This window comes from Schistocerca americana, chromosome X (genome assembly GCF_021461395.2).
Source record: "Schistocerca americana isolate TAMUIC-IGC-003095 chromosome X, iqSchAmer2.1, whole genome shotgun sequence".
In the NCBI taxonomy this organism is placed as follows: domain Eukaryota; kingdom Metazoa; phylum Arthropoda; class Insecta; order Orthoptera; family Acrididae; genus Schistocerca; species Schistocerca americana.
The window spans coordinates 657,096,895-657,115,520 of NC_060130.1; the positions used below are offsets into that span (position 1 = coordinate 657,096,895).

General features: G+C 44.5%; 1 protein-coding gene across 1 annotated transcript in view; it reads right to left on the bottom strand.

The window, feature by feature from the left end:
* LOC124556486 overlaps positions 1 to 18,626 on the bottom strand; it is a 260,035-nt gene that overhangs the window by 69,096 nt on the left and 172,313 nt on the right. The window contains exon 2 of the mRNA XM_047130441.1: positions 7,556 to 7,614. The gene's annotated coding sequence lies outside the window, so the exon portion shown is untranslated. The remainder of the gene's footprint in view (positions 1 to 7,555; positions 7,615 to 18,626) is intronic.

Genomic DNA, 18,626 nt, shown 5'->3' on the forward strand with positions numbered 1-18,626 from the left:
CTATCGTGTAGGTATGCTGCGGAATGTTGTCTTAAAAAGTGAAAAACTTGCAGCATACCCAAGAGAACATTATACTTTCAGAGTCTTGTTTGTGTGGTTAAAGAACTTCTCGAGGAATCTTAACTGGCAAATACCTAAAAGAAGATGTCTTACATATCGCGCGAGCTTTGTACTAAACTGCAAGAACTGTGTGTCATGGAACAACAAATCATCTTCGGCCTACGTATTGATTGTGTACAGATCTTTCAGACAAAATACGCAAACAACAACTCGCACAGAGGCGCACAAGCAGTTTTCCTTCCGATGCGCCACCCGTGAATGCAACGTCCGAAATCAGGTGTCAGACAAAGGGATAGTTATCACAGTCACTGTAAGTTTAGTTCGGGGAAAAGTAATTAAACTAACGGTACAAACACCTACAGAAGTCTCCAAAAGGAAATTCACCTTCATTATGTAGCATTTATTGATTACATTTCAATATTCTCCATTAGCAAACCAAAAGCAAGCTAATCTGTGCAGAAACTATGAAACAGCACAAAAACTGGGCTTCAGAATCCCTTTTGGCAGACGCACAGTATGTGGAGTGACCAGATCTAATTTCAACTATCAATTTTACCATACCATGATTACCATATTCAGGAAAATCTCTGAAGCGAACAAATTCAAGCACGTGGGAGAAACTATTAAGATAATACAGTGTCGCCTGGAACATAAATAAAAAAAAAATCTATAGCAAAACTCATCAAAAAAGGGAAATTACGACTTTGAAACATGTGTTTAAAAAATGCTCTTTACACAACAGAGACTATGATAATTGGAGGCAGGTCCCATTAAAAAGTATTGAAAGACAAAAATTCACAGAAAAACTGTAACCAAAACTCGAATTTGGAAGATAAAGGAATCACTGAAGATCTACAGATTACAGCTAAAATCAGATACCATCAGGAAACGGTAATTATAGTTTTACGGTCTGCTTTGCAGAACGGACAATAGGTCCATAATGAAAATTCTAACCTTAGCCTTATCTATCGAAAACCATAGCCAGTGGCTAAATCATTCAAGACGAAAAGAAATTCGAAACCCTAATTCATGAACACAAATTTTCTGTGAAGTCTACCCGACAAAATGGTTCAAATGGCTCTGAGCACTATGGGACTTAACATCTGTGGTCATCACTCCCCTAGAACTTAGAACTACTTAAACCTAACTAACCTAAGGACATCACACACATCCATGCCCGAGGCAGGATTCGAACCTGCGACCGTAGCAGTCACGCGGCTACGGACAGAAGCGCCTAGAACCGCTTGGGCCACCGCGGCCGACTCTACCCGACAAAATTCAGGATGGGCAGAAGAACGTAGAAACAAACAGTGAAGAAATGTTGGGAGGAAAAGAAGAGAAAAGTTTTAAGTTCGAGTGTGCTCCTTACGTGGGCACAACGAATTAAAAAACTGAAGTATCATCTGTTACACAATTTATAGCGATTCGCATAGTACAGATACAGACGTAATAGGCGAGCGCACCATCCCGCCTCTGTTTTAGTTACACTTTTACAACATAGGCGGCGCACCCAATCTACGAATTGAGACGCCGACACGTTTTCGATGTGGACAGCCAGTGGCCGACCGGGCAGCGCCATTGCCGTCTTTTTGCGGCGCTGCAGACGCCGGAGGAGGCTGTGCCTGCCCTTGGCGGGGTCGTCGACCGCGCGCAGCGCTGCGCCGATCGGCGCCGCCGCCCACACGGGCCGCCCCGATTTATTAAGCGCACATCGCGCTCCGCTTGCCACGCATAATTGTGTATACATAGTGCCTCATTAAGCCGACTAACGCTGGAAATGCAAAGCAGAGATAGTAGGAGCGTTTCTCGTTGCAGACGGGGGAAAAAGTCCGAGTAAAGACGACGCCCATTTAATAACGACGTCGTTAGTATTTTGGAGGTTGGTCAGGAGCACAAGGCCGATTGGCACACTGAACGAACCATCACTCTATTCGGCTATAAGTGATTCAGGGAAATGACGAAAACCTAGTCAGGATGCTTGGGCGCTGATGAGAACACCCGACATCCGAATACCAACATACTGTCTTCAGGGTCCTCCCGCAGCCGGCTATACGCAAGCGACTTATTGGTAGGGTTTCGAACTTCTACAACGCCCATAAAAAGGACACCAATGGTAATTCTAAACGTTTACCCCTACAACTTGCTTTATGAAGGGAAGAACATGCACAATATAGTAGCTAGGAAAATTACACTAAATTAACGTAAATAGCAAAATAACTTTGATTATTACTCTTTTCACGAGAACTATGTTACCTCAATGCATTTTTGTGCTGATATGTGGATGAATGTTTTTTCAAATCGCTTTCTCTCGTGCGCAATTATACCTCTTTTACAGCTTAGGCATGTCGTCTTGAACGAAGTATTATTTACATGCACTGGGTATTTCTTTTCCCGTCCTTCTTAAACATGGCCGTTTATATTGCTTAGGGCATGAATCAGACGTCATTACTTCGATGTTAAGTGTATTCGTAAACAAACAAGTAATTTCCAGTGTCAACCGCGTAAGTCTACTGACTACAGGTAATTGCCGGAATTGCAGTAAGTATTGACTCATTTAAATAAAGCATCGTTCTTTGTTGTTCAATGGGCTCTGAGCGCTATGGGACTAAATTTCTGAGGTAATCAGTCTCCTAGAACTTAGAACTGCTTAAACCTAACTAACCTAAGGACATCACACACATCCATGCCCGAGGCAGGATTCGAACCTGCGACCGTATCAGTCGCGCGGTTCCAGACTGTAGCGCCTAGAACCGCTCGGCCACTGCGGCCGGCGTTCTCTGTTTAAAGTTTTCAAACTGCAGAGCATTGTTTAGATATACATAGACTTTACTTACTTCCACTATTGACTTAGACAAATGAAAACAAATGCACTGTCTAATAATAAATGATGTGATGTACTAGACAGTGATACCGATATACGTATTTTAAGACATTCACACAAAAATATCAATCAGCAACATATAGGCCCAACGTTGATACAATTTCGGCAAATGAGTTACACGAATAACACAAATTAGCGGAAAATAATTGAATGCGGCATTTTAGTATTTCGTGCAAGGCTCATAGGGGATAGTTTTGAACTCTAAAATACAGGAAATTCCTTACAACACTGGACGGTTGGTAGCCCTGCTTTCTGCTCAAAATCGACTGCTCCTAGTGGGTGCGCGGCACTCGCCGTCGTGTAAATCAGCCACCAAACACGTCGCGAGTGGATCAGGTACGTCCGTATTACTTGTGAAACGGACTGTTTAAGACTGGCCTAAAGGACAACATTCTCTTAATCTCTATTTCATTGCTTGCTTTGATTTGTTACACACTGCGAAGACTGCACTAGGCTTTGATATGTTTACCACTGTTATTGTCCCACAGGAAACCAAACATTTGAACATAAAGATATATTTGGATTTTATGTTATTTCGGCACATAAAAAGTGAGCATAAATAAGAACGTAAATAGACGAAAATATTTAATGACAACTGTTTGCACAATGAGAAAATAAGAACTAAGTATGAATTTCATTATTATTTGGCAGTTATAAATACGCTATGAGATCAAAAGTATCCGGACACCTGGCTGAAAATGACAAGCCTTCCTGACAGATGCTGGAACCAGTTCTCTGAGGGGATGATGTGGGTGAAAAAAATTTATTCTCACGACCGGACGACAGCTTCCTGTATCATTCGCCACTCAGACATGACGGCGGATTGGGCTCATCAAGGGAACTATTTTATCCCACGTAAACATCCGCCACTTGAGACTAACAATGCCTGAATGCTGCCCTTTTGGCAAGTTGTACGAACAAGGGGTCACGTGTTTTTCGAAGAAACCGTATCCTGGTATTACTGCTTTAAACCAGGTACCGCGGCCGATCGAACACCTTTTTCCACGCTCTAGAGGCGACGTTTGCGTGTCCACGCTGATCTCTATCTCTGTGGTCTGTTACAATGGGGGACTAGAGATTAAAGAAAAGGGAAGGAGGGAAAAGGACGGGGGTGGTTTCTGTACACTGTCAAAGAAGGTGGTTCTTTATTGGAAGGTTGATGATGGTTGCCCTGTGGAGTCACATATCGAGAGCCAATCGTCCACAAGCCTTCAGTAAGAGCCTCCAACTGTCAACAGTTGGACATCTCTGCTAACAGTGATCGTGGGAAACCAAATGGGTACCAATACTGTGACAACCGCCCCAGTGCCATTTTCACCCATAAAATTGGGTGTAGTGATGCGGTCTCCGCAGTACCATATTCCTTTCTCTAAACAGTAATGCTGTCGCAAGACGTAGGTACGTGTAGCTCTTTATCCCTTGCGTCCTCGCCAAGAAATTTAGTTTGTACATTATGTTAGCGAGTAGCGGAACCGTCAACTCTCTTCAGCTTTCACTCTTGCGTGCACGTGGCGTGCACCAAACGACTTGCGTGGAGCTACAGCTTACGGCTCTTCCTTCCCCAGAATCTTACAATCTTCACATCACTCAAGATTCTTCTGAAATAAAAAGGGACGAGAGAATGCTATCTGATGGACACGTTCAATAGTATTCTTCTTCGTGTAAGGCTTGAAGGGTTGAAATAAAAACTTCAGAAATCGAAATACTGATGTCCTTTATCTGACTGTCAATGAGCTTTCCACGAACATTAGTGAAACCGACGTAAGGGCGACAGTAAATAGATTTGAAACTCACACGAGTCATTTGTCAAAGCGTGACAGGGGCGCAGAAAGGCGACGAAAATCTTGAAGGCTCGACTTCATTATTGCTGAAGCTGTGTCAGCTCGTGCAGAACCTTCTGCAGACCACAGCTCAGCAAACACAGTTGATTATAGGGTGACAAAGAAGCAACCCAGAAGAACTATGGCGACTCAGATTTGTCCCGCCGTAATGGACTCCGTGGATTCCCTTCGTGGCAACAGGTAGAGATGAACATTTTAAGGGGGCGTGCAATGTTAATACCTCCGGAAATACTCTGAGAGACCAATTTTAAAGCAGTATCAAGAGTGTCCCCATATACAATACAGTCTATCCTTGAGTAATCTTAATTTGAATGGAGGTGATATGCCTGGGGCTCTATACACACAAAATGTTATTCACTGTTTAGCGATTGTATAAAGTGGATGAACACAATAGGCTTTAGGTTGATGAGTTGTACTTCAACTTCGGTGAACTCTGACCTCTGATGAAAGCAGAGGAACTACAGCGTCAGAAAACGCTGACATGCTACACTGCTTTCCGAATAAAAGATACTACACACTGGCGTATGCAACTTCAGGCTCCCAATACGGGAAATAATTATCTCGTTCGTTGCATGAGGTATCTTCATTCCTCCTTTTCTTTTAATCGTATCTTGCATTAAACTTGCAAGCGCGTAACACCCATCCTATAAGACCATGCCTCAAAGCATAAAGATGTTTAAGCCCACATTCAGGTTGACGTGGATAGCTATGTGTCAACAGCAGTAATGGAAGTAGCTACATTAAACCATCGATGTACGGGAACCATTATTAATACAGGTAGGTGACAAAAGTCGTGGGATACCTAGTTTTTCCCGGCGTAGTGCAGCAACTCTACGTGGCATGGGTTCAACACGTCTTTGGAAGTCCACTATGGAAATACTGAGCCATGCTGCGTGTACAGCGGTCCATATCTGAAAAAGTGTTGCCGGTGCAAGATTTTGTGCACGAACTCACCTCTTGATTATGTCTCATACATGTTCCATGGGATTCGTGTCGGGCGACGTGGGAGGCCAAATCACTCGTTCGAATTGTTGAGAACGTTCTTCAAACCAGTTGTGAACAATTACTGTCCTGGTGACCTGACGCACTGTGAACCATAATAAATCCATCGTTGTTTGGGAAAATGAAGCCAATGAATCGCTGCAAATAGTCCACAAGTAGCCGCACGTAACCATTTCCAGTCAATGAGCGGTTCAGCTGGACCAGAGGATCCCGTCATTTTCGTGTAAACACAGCCCACACTATTATGGAGCCACCACCAGCTCGCGCAGTGCCTTCTTGACAACTTGGGTCCACGGCCTCGTGGGTCCAGCGCCACACACTAACGCCATCAGTTCTTACCGACTGAAATCGAGACTCTTCTGAGCAGACCACGGTTTTCCATTCTTCTAGGGTCCAAAAGATATAGTCATGAGCTCATGAGAGGCGCTGCAATCGATGTCGCGCTTTTAGTAATGGCACTCGCATCGGTCGTCTGCTGCCATAGCCCATTAACGCCGTATTTCGCCGCCCTGTCCCAACGGATATGTTCTTCGTACGTCTCACATTGATTTCTGCGGTTATTTCAAGTAGTGTTGCTTGTCTGATAGCACTGACAGCTCTACTCAAACTCGGTCGTTATGTGAAGACCGTCAGCCACTGCGTTGCTTGTGGTGAGAAGAAATGCCTGAAATTTAGTATCGTGGATACATTATTGACACTTTGGATATTGAATTCCCTAACTATTTCCGAAATGGAATATCCCACGCATGTAGCTCCAACTACCATTCCGCTTTCAGTGTTAATTCTCGTCTTGCGACCGTATTTACGTCGGAAATCTTTCCACGCAAATCACCTGAGTATGAAGGACAGCTCCTCCGATGCACTGCCCTTTTTGTCTTGTGTACGTGATACTATCGCCATCAGTATATGTGTATGTCGGTATCCCATGACTTGTCACTTCAGTGTAGTAGTGTGTATTAGGTCTCACTGGTCCACGTGACTGAATTTGTCGATTTCTTCAGTTCTACGTCTGAATTGGTGTTAAATTCGCTCAAGCACAACAAGAAATGGAATATGTTTCAAACTTTAGGTAGATTTTTAAGCGGAGTGTTTGTTTATGGAAGCACCATATGCTCTTGTGCTACCAAAATTTAAGAACTAACTTGTATCTGCGCTGAAATTCGTAAATGTCCCCAAACTTTCGTATCTTCGATACACACTTGACACTGTGGATCTTTAATATTGGATTCCATAATCTGTTATTACTATTCACGACAGTGTTCATCAGTGCACAAGAATGTACTGATACAAAACGTACGACACATCAAAATAATGTAAATTTCCTGCATAGCACTGTGATTATCTAGATACAGGAAAGACAGGACTGTTCGTATATCTACGGAACTAATTGCTGTGGCGTATTAGTGCATTTACTTTTGATCTTCAACTGTGTCTTTACACTGCGAGAAGACTCGTTAAAATCTTTCAGCTCTGTGGCAGTTTACTACAGACGTGCATGTATGCTCCAACGTAAAATGCCGTGTACTACTCTTAGTTGTAACACTAGAGAAACCAGACTTGTGCTGCAAGCTGCGCAGGAGCTCTGCCGGTTTTACCAGCCGGCGTAGCTAAAAAACGACAGTAAGAAACTGCTCCTCCAGTCCACTGAGTTAATGTTGCGAACCTCTTGTCACGGAGTAAGGACACAGCTGAAGATCGGAAAACAGTAGGGCACTAACGTGTTATGACGAACAGGTTCCAAAGGAGAATGTAGTCAAGCCTCGATTCGTACCTTTATGCGTGGCTATCTGCGCACTTTACGCGCTGATGGGTCCCTCGCTGCCATCGCCCCTGAAACAAGGAAAACGTCACAATTAACATCAACGCCGCAATTAAAAAACAAAAAAACTTTTTGCCATCCATAGACTGAGGCGCAGGGTCTTCAGGAGCTCGACCGAGAGCCTCTGTGTTGAAAAAGGCTGTTGAGAATGAAGCCTATGTTTGAACGTAATGGATAGAAGTGACGTCAGTATCTTTTTAAGCAGTTTCAGTATTTGTAAGTACACTCGCATTTGCAAAGGGAGGAAATGTCACAGTCTCCTCTGTCTCGCCCGGAAGGGTGACTTCTTTACGAGACAATATTTTAGTCAATTTTGCGGACCTGCTAAAAGAAATCAGTAGTTGGTTGGTTGGGGAAGGAGACCAGACAGCGTGGTCATCGGTCTCGTCGGATTAGGGAAGGATGGGGAAGGAAGTCGGCCGTGCCCTTTCAGAGGAACCATCCCGGCATTTGCCTGGAGTGATTTAGGGAAATCACGGAAAACTTAAATCAGGATGGCCGGACGCGGGATTGAACCGTCGTCCTCCCGAATGCGAGTCCAGTGTCTAACCACTGCGCCACCTCGCTCGGTAAGAAATCAGTAGAAATGTTTTGTTTGAAAGGGTAATGTTAAAGATAATGCGATGAGACGATTGTCTGTAAACTGTGGAAGTAATATTTACTTAACCAGTTAAGCAAGAAATTGCAAACTGGAATTAAAGAGCAATACTTACTGCCGAAAAAGTTTGAAAAGTAAGGCATGTATCAGCTTAAAAATGTCCCTGTAAGTTTCTGATAAACCAATATTTTGTGACCTGCTCTCCTTGACAAGCTATCTGATATACAGGGTTTCTAATCGCTACTTCGACAAGACAGAGACCTGGCTGCAAACGCCGTCCGCTGACAGTTCTTCAGAGTGTCTTGTGCACCTCTAAGAAACGTAGCTGACGAACGCGTCATGATATTGCCGTTACAACGAGTAGCACTCGATATAACGCTTGCAGGTTGTAGCTTTCCTAATATGTTCCCAGTTCCATCTGTAAATGAATGATACAGATAACTTAACGAGTCTGGTACTAAGTTTCCAGGACAACTGTCAACGGTAATTTATTCAACTTTTTCGTACCTCAAGTCAACACTGTCATTATACGCTGATACGGTAATCAATTTCAGAATAAAATTTGCTGACTGAAATGTTTTATTCTTTCGTTGCAGTCTCTAAACAATGGACTGCCGTTCGTGGTTTCGGATTTCTCCTCCTCCTCGCCTCCAAACATCATTGATATCTTTCTGTGCTGGTTCTGAAATCTCCAGTCTCTTCTCGTTTCTCCGCCATAGGTGAGATATCCCGTATGTAAGTCGATGTCGGATATAAAGGTTGGGTGTGGTTAAGTTGACAACAACTAAAAGGATCCGAGATTCGAGCTTTAGGCCGTCCTAGGCTCACTTATCGGTTCTTTCAACTCGATGATATCTATTTGTGAACAATGCTAATCTATACCGTCGTTCGCACTCCACGCTAAACAGCAAGTTCCCACGTACGTTACTGGCTCGGTTCAATGGTCAGAGGAAACCGAGGGCATACTACTTCCAATAGAGTTAGCCCAGTCAACATCTGCGGCGTATAAACCAGCCTTCACCTTGAAGAGTTTTGCTTTTATAAAGGCTGGGGCGTATATATTTCCCGACTATCTTTCTTTCCATCTTGAATGACATCATACTCCAGTTGTCACGGTGTTTATCATATTCCACATGGCTTCTGCCTTCTTTCTTTCTTTCTGCGGGCTGTCTCCCAGACCACTTTGGTCATCCTATCTGTTTCCACCCTCATCACAAGACCAGCCAGTAGTTTCAATATGATTTTTGCTAATACTTTCGCCATGGTAGGTATCTTCCGCTGAGGCTAGCACAACTCTTTTGTCATTAAACTCCTTACTCTAATTGCTCAACGCCCTCTCTTCGAAGCTTTTTCATCTCAGCCGGTCTTACAACCATGTGCGTCATTGTTGTCGTGTAGTTTCTCGTTGTCACAAATTTCTATATTGTTTTTATTGTCCACTTCATAATTCATCAAACAAACCGTTATCATCTACATCCATTCGTATCAGCTCACTGCTTTTCTTTCTCCCCGCTACACATTCACTCACCGATTTAAATTCGTTCACGTTCCCGTGCGGTGTTTCCACCTTTAGTATGTTCAGAAATGTTCTAAGATATACTATACTTGTAGCTGTTTTATTCAAACTGACAAACTATTTTTCCCATCTCCTTCTATTAGTGAACTTTGTCTGCAAAACGTAGACAATCCAAATGTGTCCTAGTGGTGGTCTGATCGCCAAGGTGCGTCTGGTATGTTCATTTCCTTGATTGTTATTCTCCACACTTCACTTATTTCATCCAGCACTGTGGCGAACAAAACTGCCGATTACTCCCTCCCGGTCTGAAGCCTGCCTTGATCTCCGTCTCTTGACACTTCTCCCCTGAGGTAGCTGTACGTCTGGCATTGTCTCTATTTTGAGTTTTAGTGTCTCTAGTGTCTTACAATCATACGTTCTTCAAAACTCTTGAGTTTCCTCCAATTAATCAACTAATTAATCTGCTGTTTCTTCAAGCAGTTGTGCTAGTGACTTTTAATACGTGAATCTTTATGATAAGGTATTATGTGTGTGATGTCCTTAGGTTAGTTAGGTTTAAGTAGTTCTAAGTTCTAGAGGACTGATGACCTCCGATGTTAAGTCCCATAGTGCTCGGAGCCATTTGAACCTAAAACTCGTCCGGAGAGCCGAGTGCATTAACCTGCCACTTACGTAATTGGGGGAGGCAAGACAGCCCTGGATCAACGAGTCGGGCTGGCAAGTCGGCCAGAGTGGATGTGTTTTCAGGCGGTTTCCCACCTCCAACTAGGTGAACGCCGGGCTGGTATCCACGTTCCGCCTGAGATATAGGCTAGACAAAATTTAGGAAACGTCCTCACTCGAACCTGAAATTTACTCCAGACGCAGAGATGGTACCGTCCCGGATGACAGGGGTAAAGGGGCGGCGTAGGGAAGGGCATTCTGCCGCCAACTGTCACTAAGATTGCCTCATCCCATACAACAATGCCGACCCAATAGACACACGGAGGAGGAGGAGGAGATATGCTCAGAGTAGTGAAGCAACTTAAATCACATAATAAAAGCAATTCTTTCGGCCCGATCTGTATACCAATTAATTTCCTTTCAGAGCATGCTGATGCAATAGCTCCATACTTAATCATACACAACCGCTCGAGCGACGAAAGATCCCCACACGAAGACTGGAAAGTTGCACAGGTCACATCAATATTCAAGAAAGCCAATACGAATAATCCACTACATTACGGGCCCACATCATTAACGTCGTCGTCGTCGTCGTCGTCTTCAGTCCTGAGACTGGTTTGATGCATTAACGTCGATATGCAGCAATATTTTCATAGTGTGTTCGTTCTCTTCAAGGTACTTCATAATGTTCGCTCTATTGACATACAGTCAACACGGATTTAGAAAATACGATTCTTGTTAAACACAACTAGCTCTTTACTCAGACGAAGTGTTGAGTGCTATGGGCAAGAGATTTCAAACCGATTCCGCATTTCTAGATTTCCAGAAGGCTTTTGACACTGTACCTCACAAGCAGCTTGTAACCAAATTGCATATTTATAGAATACAGTCTCAGTTATGCGACTGGATTCGTGACTTCCTGTCTGAGATCACAGTTCGTAGTAAGAGACAGAAGTCATTAAGTAAAAAAAACGATTTCTGGCTTTCGCCAAAGTAATGTAGGTCCTCTGCTGTTCCTTACCTATATAAACGATTTAGGAGACAATCTGAGTCGTCATCTTAGGTTGTTTGCAGATGATGGTGTGGTTTATCGTCGAGTAACGTCATGAGAAGGTCGAAACAAACTGCAAAATGACTTACAAAAGATATCTTTATGGTGCGAAAATTGGCATTGACCCTAAATAACGGAAAGTTGAGGTTATCGGCATGTGTGCTAAAAGGAATCCGTGTAACTTCGGTTAAATGATGAATCAGTCAAATCTAAATATCTAGGATTTACAATTACAAACAAGTTAAATTGGAAAGGACTCTTAGAAAAAGTTGTGGCGAAGGCGAACCAAAGACTGCAATTTATTGATAGAACATTTAGAAGATGCAACAGATCTACTAAAGAGACTGCCTACACTACACTTGCTCGTCCTGTCTTTGAGGATTGCTGCGCGGTGTGGGACGCTTATCACATAAAAGTATTAACGGAGTACATCGATAAAAGGATGGTAGCACGTTTTGTATTATAGAGAAATAGGGAAGAGCGACTCACTGAAATGATACAGGATTTGGGTTTGTTTGAAACATAGGGGGGGGGGGGGGGGGGGGAGAGAGAGAGAGGAGGGACCAAACTGCAGGGTCATCGGTCCCTCGTTCCGATTAAAATAATTGCACAAAGCTGCTTCCTTAAGCAATCGCAAACATTTTCCGTGAAGGGATTAACCGCCTTGTCTCTCAGTGGGATGAATGTATTGACAGTTGTGGCGATTACTTTTAAAATAATAAACAGGTTACATTTCTTCCCTCTGTCTGGTTTTCATTTGACTGTTCCTTACAGGTAAATACCTGTGCTGGAGTAACCTATTACTGAAACAAGCACTTCCTATCAAATACAAAAAACCTATCGCAGGAAGAACGGTGGCTAATATACACACTGACACTCAAACTCGTTGACGAGTTACATTCTGAGAAGCGCCGCCTCAATCGAAGATAGATGATTCATGCGTCGGTCTGACTGGTAGTGAGACTGCAAACCGCGACGCAGCTTGGCGACTAGGTTCACATACAGGTGAACCCTGCTCCATTCGTCTTCTCGGAAGCAGCCTCAAATTAAGCATGGAATTTCTTGCGTGCCACCACTACAAAAGTGAATCCTTCACTGAGTCCCTTGTTATCCTATCTATCCATAAGAAAAAGGTACCGCGGAAATCGTGCTGTGAGAAGTTTTCTTCTTTCACGCATTGCGCGCCGTGTGATTTTTAAATCGGTATATAATACGAAAGAGAGCTGTCGTCTCCAGCTTCGCGCTTTAATGAAACCATAAACAGATGAAAACCTTTCGAAGTGCAATGGCGGACACACACAAAAAAAATTCGGCTAGGTAAGACGTGGAATACTTTGTACACATTAAGGTGATCGGCAAGAGAAACATGGCAGTAAAACAGCAACATCATTGAAGGCAAATAACGGTTAGTTTAACATTTCGTTAAAGACTTGTCAGTCATCTGCATTAAATGTTGCCGTTAGTTTTGTAGTCTAATATAGCGTGTACAGGAAAATCGATAACAGACAGTACTCAAGACTAAATCTGTCAGTCCGCAGCGAGGTGCACGCTGTAGTAAAACGAGGTTTAATTCTGTGTGCTAACCACGACTAATCGGGACCTTTGCTTTCGTGGGGAACGAGCATCTCTGAAGAGCCCCCTCCCTCCCACCTCTCCCCCTTCGAACACATCACGGCCCTATTCGAAGCCTCAGCAATTACCTCGTCCTTCCTACCGAACTCTGCAGAAATGTCTTTACATACCTTACTTAGTTAGTAATCCTGCAAGACAAGAAATGGTTCTTCAATAGTCTTACGAAGACCTGATTTCGAGATCCAGGCCGGAACCATTGTGAACTGTTCCAAGTTTGTTTTAAATTCGTTTATAAAAAAAAATGGCTTTTTCTTCTTGCTGCAGTATTAGTATTTTTCCCAGACTTATTTCATCTTTACTATGGAAGGCACATTGAACTGTGCTCTGGACTAAGAGACAAGGGTTTTTTCCATCTATGAATCACAGATTTTAACAATTCATGTCTTAATTATTTAAGCTCACTAAATCACATTTTAATTAGACGAGGTATAAAAATAGCGACTATAACAGTTCAATCCTGAAAAACTTTATACCTAAAGAGAGGAACAAATGTTGTAGAAAGCAATAATGTACCTGTTACAATAGAACACACGTGGCACGAAGTATGTGGGGCAAAGAAATAGAAACGTGAGAACCTGGAAATATAGGACGAAACCCTCTACATTTGCAGAAAACCTTGGAGAAGATAATCACAAGCCGACCACTAGATGGGAAGACATGAAAATCGTAAGAATGAAAAAAAACCACACACCACTTTATAAGTAACTTTTCAACTACACCAAACCAAAGCAGAAACTTTTAAATAACTAATGCACGTGAGAACTCACTTTTTACGTTGACAGAAATAAATAGCACAAAATCTCCAGTGGTGGTGATCAAAATATTCCCTTTCCCCTCACTGCCCCCTGGATCCCTTCAAATGATCTTTACCCTCATTACATTTCTCGAAACACCCACCGTCCCTGCTCACTTGAAGAGGTGACAGCTCCACATTTCTACAACTCCCTCCCCTCCTATCCTTTAAGTTCACTGAACTACTATCGTAACAAAAAGTCTCTCTGACAAATATGTTGTTCCCTCTCCCTCCGTCGCCTTGTTCTACACATTCTAATAATGAACAATAGTTGTGGAGATGCCATCAAAAGACAACCATTTTAAATGATTAGCCCATCATCAGCGAAGTCTTCCTACCACATAGTATGGACAGAACAAGCTCTGAAACAGCACGAATACGAAAGCTTCCAGTGTCAGTATGCGTCAAATTATCATTTATACAAATAAGACGTGAACCATTTTAAATCTACGATTAAAAAATCGGTTCAAATGGCTCTGAGCACTTCGGGACTTAACATCTGAGGCCATCAGCCCCAGAGACTTCGAACTACTTAAACCTAACTAACCTAAGGACATCACACACATCCATGCCCGAGGCAAGATTCGAACCTACGACCGTAGCAGCAGCGCGGTTCTGGAGTGAAGCGCCTAGAACCGCTCGGCCGCAACGGCCGGCTACGATAAATACAGGTAAAAAAATCATACTGAATATGCCTTTCGCAAGAAATGCAAAACGCATCTCTGAATATACCAATACCGCAGCACGAGAATGGCATTTTGCTCATAAACGAAAGTTCATATAAATGAAAGCGCTAGTTCGCTTTTGTTATACACTATTATTTTTATTGTGTTAATCGATTTTCGGCTTACAAGTCAGTAAAATGTCTGAAGATGGCCTTGGAAGCCGAAAAGCGGTTAACACAATAAAAGTAATACTGTAGAACAAAAGCAAACTAGCCCTCTTCATTTATAATAATTTTGAACCACCAAGAACCGACGAAAGACTCTACGTGACAGTTCATATAGCTGCTGCAGAAAATGGCCACTCCAACGAACTTGTTACATGTTTTAGTATGAGTGGATCGAAAGAATCTGAAGTTGCTCGGCGTAAGTATCGTTTCAGCACTCATCTGAGTGACATCGAGGAGATTAACTAAGAATGGGAAACCCGAAGCGTCTCGCTCGGGCCAGCTTTTTTTTTTTTTGGTGGGGTTTAAGGGCGCTCAACTACTGAGGTCATTAGCGCCCAGTCACTGTTGTTAGAGCACATGGAATCTAGTAAAACTCGAGGGGATGGGGGGGGGGGGGGGGACACCAGAAGGACCTGACAAAGATGCGGATAAAATAAGTAAAAAGGTTAGATGTCTTTGGACAAGCCAGTCAAAGTTATAAAACGCAGAATACGAGCAGCTGCTCGAGCGTCATCAGCTAAAACATCTGGTAAAGTAGATGGCAGGGACAGGACAACACGAAATTGACTAAAACGGGGACACGACAATAAAACATGGCGCACTGTTAATGCCTGACCACAAGGGCACTGCGGGGCTGGGTCACCGGAGAGCAGGTAGCGGTGGCTAAACCGGCAATGCCCAATCCGCAACCTGGTCAAAAGGACCTCCTCTCGCCGAGATGGTCGGGAGGGATGACCAAGCATCCCACCACAACGACACAAGCCTCTTACATACATCCCCACGAACGTCAGATGATGGGACACAATGGGAGGCTGTCCGAGGCAGGAGGACTGCAGCCTTGGCTGCAGCATCCACAGCCTCATTCCCAGGCACTCCTACATGTCCGGGAACCCACAGAAAGCTGACAGAACCACCATTATCAGCGAAAGAATGGAGGGACTGCTGTATCCGTTGAATCAAGGGATGGACCGGATAGGGAGCTCCAAGGCTCTGAAGAGCACTGAGTGAGTCAGAGCAGAGTACAGACGATGATTGGCGGTGGCGGCGGGCATACTGAACGGCCTGATGGAGAGCAAAAAGCTCTGCCGTAAAGCTGGAACATTGCTCGAGGAGCCGGTATTTAAAGGTGGCGGCCCCGACGACAAAGGCACAGCCGACACCATCGTCAGTTTTGGAGCCATCGGTGTACATAAAGGTGTGACCGGCAAGTCGAGCACGAAGTTCGACAAACCGTGAGCAATACACTGCAGCCGGAGTACCCTCCTTCGGGAGTGAGCTGAGGTCGAGATAAATATGAACCGGAGCCTGGAGCCAAGGTGGTGTCGGGCTCTCACCCTCTCTGAAGGTGGTAGGGAGGGCAAAATCCAATTGTCGAAGCAGGCGACGGAAGCGGACTCCGGGGGGCAGCAGGGCAGACACATACAACCCGTACTGACGGTCGAGAGAATCGGCGAAGAAGGACTTGTAAGAGGGGTGGTCGGGCATAGACAACAGCCGGCAGGCATACCGACACAGCAGTACGTCGCGCCGGTAGGTCAATGGTAATTCGGCAGCTTCAGCATAAAGACTCTCGACAGGACTAGTGTAGAAAGCTCCGGTCGCAAGACATAACCCCCGATGGTGGATGGAGTCGAGCCGGCGTAAGAGAGATGGCCGAGCGGACGAGTAGACGAAGCTCCCATAATCCAGCTTCGATCGGACTATGGACCGATACAAACGAAGCAGGACAGTGCGATCCGCTCCCCAAGATGAACCGCTAAGAACTCTGAGGACATTAAGGGAACGTGTACAACGGGCCGCCAAATAAGAGACATGTGGAGACCAACACAGTTTCCTGTCCAACGTGAGCCCTAGAAACTTAGTGGTTTCCACGAATGGGAGAACAACGGGACCGAGATGTAAGGATGGCGGAAGGAACGCTTTATATCGCCGAAAGTTGATACAAACCGTCTTCTCTTCAGAGAACCGGAAGCCATTTGCCACGCTCCATGAGTAGAGGCTGTCTAGACAACGCTGAAGGCAGCGCTCCAGGAGGCATGTTCTCTGGGCACTGCAGTAGATCGCGAAGTCATCGACAAAGAGAGAGCCTGAGACATTAGGTGGAATACAATCCATAATTGGATTGATCGCGATGGCAAAAAGGGCTACGCTCAAGACGGAGCCCTGAGGCACTCCGTTCTCCTGGAGGAAGACGTCTGACAATACGGAACCCACACGTACCCTAAACTTTCGATCCGTTAAAAAGGAATCAATAAAAAGGGCTCGGGCCAGCTGATTTAGTTCAGGTTACTTGGCAGCGCGTTCGACGCTGTGACAACAGCCTTATCGACATTCGTTTCTTCATAGTGAAATCTTCTTCTCGAACCTACTTGCATTTCGCCAGACGTTCTTAAAACTGCCTCTATCTGCTCACTGCTGTCATCGACATTACTACTGGTCTGCTACTGCGACTGTCGTGGTGCAACCAGCTCCAGGGCCATAATACAAGCTGTGTGATCCAGCCCAGTCAGTTGTCACGACAGACCAAAGAGGGGAAATACAAGTAAAAATGTTAGGGGGAGGAGGAAAGGAGGGAGGGAGAGGGGAGACTGTAAAAACTGGCCCCACAGCCGGCGGTGTGCCTGGGTACGCAGGACTGCGCAACGCGCGGGTTACGTTCCTTGTTTATCATACGTATTAGCGACGGCCAAGCGACACCGCCGTGAGCCTTCCCCTGCATGATGAAAGCTTCCAAACTCCCAATAAGGAACTGTCACAGATCTTCAGCTACCACCACTCTCTATCAAGACCTGCACTACTACATCCAATTAGCACTTTCCTTCTAACGACGTTACCGAACAAAACTTCACATGTCGGATTGATGAAGGAAAAACAGTTCCACGCGTGGGGAAGGAATTCACTTGACATGTGCTAACATTACACAGTGCGCATTAGCTATCGCGCAACGACTGACAGCAGACAGACAATTTCAAATGTTAGGTACGCCTGGGACAGCGTGCGTTATCAATGTTTCAAAACGCAGCGCTGGGGCTCATACCTCGGATTCTATTTGTAATTGTAAGATAGGGTGAAGTGTTTTGGGTAGCCCTCGGGCTAGGGACATTGTGTAACCAACAGAACGACCGCCGTGTTATTGTACTATCCTACAGCACAGAACCAAAGTTTGAATAACACACACTTCCTCCAGCTTAGGAATATGGAGCAAATCGGTTGGTTCTTTTTTGCATTAGATGTGGACTACGGTGCACCTTCAGGGATTTACGAAGCCACTATGTTCATGGATGATTCTTGAGACAAAACGAAAAATATGGTCTTTGGGTACCGAAACAGAGCCACGGATTCCAAGACGACTATGCACAGCAAAAGTACGCTTGTTCGCCCACTGCTTGAATACTGCTCAGCAGTGTGGGATCCGTACCAGATAGGGTTGATAGAAGAGAGAGAGAAGATCCAACGGAGAGCAGCGCGCTTCGTTACAGGATCATTTAGTAATCGCGAAAGATAGATAAACTCCAGTGGAAGACTCTGCAGGAGACACGCTCAGTAGCTCGGTACGGGCTTTTGTTAAAGTTTCGAGAACATACCTTCACCTAAGAGTCAAGCAGTATATTGCTCCCTCCTACGTATATCTCTCGAAGAGACCATGAGGATAAAATCAGAGAGATTAGAGCCCACACAGAAGCATACCGACAATCCTCCTTTCCACGAACAATACGAGACTGGAATAGAAGGGAAACCGATAGAGGTACTCAAGGTACCCTCCGCCACACACCGTCAGGTGGCTTGCGGAGTATGGATGTAGATGTAGAAAAGGCTGTATGTACGATATATTTCTAAGGTCCTATCTCTAACAATGTTTAACACTTTTCTGATACCCT